Below are 826 nucleotides of genomic sequence, written 5' to 3'. Positions count from 1 at the left end.
AAGGCAGTGATGGGCTCGGGGTAGGAAGGGGGGCCTCCTTGCCCTTGCTATCCCCTGGTGCTGGGAAACGCCTCCGTCCCTCACCTGTCCACCCTTTGCTGCCCAATCCCCAACACATCTGCCCCGTCCTGCCATCTTGCTTTTGCCCTGCTCGCCTCTGGTAAGCCGGCTCCTTGTTAATGAGCCGGAAACTCAGCAGAGATGGGACCTCTCTCGGCATTCCCTGTGTCTGCCCTCCTCCACAACTGGACACTCACCCTGGCTCAGCCACCCCTTTCAGGAAGTCTTGGCTCCAGTCACTGCCAACTCCAGTTGCTGCCTGGGCCTGGCTGCTCTCACCCATCCTGGGGGCAATACTTGTGGCTTCAAGAACTTTTCTGAGCTGTCCATGCAGTCACCTGCCCCGTTTAACAAAGGCTTGCATCTGGTCTGAGAGCCACCTGACTGCTGGCATTACGTGGCCAGCCTCTGGCAGGTGCCACTGGTCTGAGTCTGACGGGTTGCAGGCAAAGTGAAACCACCAGAATATCTCTGGGGGCAGCACAGGGTGAGGTCGAGTTTGAGCTAGTCTCAGGGAGTTGGATTGGGGATGGCTCATCACAGAGCCAGCCTGCCTGCCTGCCTTCCTTCCTTCCTTCCGGAAAAATGGCTCTGGGTACCTCTTCTGTTGAGGTGTGAAGGTCATCCCAAGCGGCACAGATTGTCATGTGGTTCATTTATCCTGGATTGAAATCGAGATTTGAGACTCTCTAAAGCCTGGCATGTCTGCTGTTCCTACACCCATAGTACCTAAGAGGCTTGAGGCCAGGTCTCACCTGGCTCATGC

The sequence above is a fragment of the Sapajus apella genome, unplaced genomic scaffold (genome assembly GCF_009761245.1).
Source record: "Sapajus apella isolate SASKATOON/1434 unplaced genomic scaffold, GSC_monkey_1.0 scaffold13, whole genome shotgun sequence".
NCBI lineage: Eukaryota > Metazoa > Chordata > Mammalia > Primates > Cebidae > Sapajus > Sapajus apella.
This window is presented reverse-complemented; position numbering follows the sequence as displayed.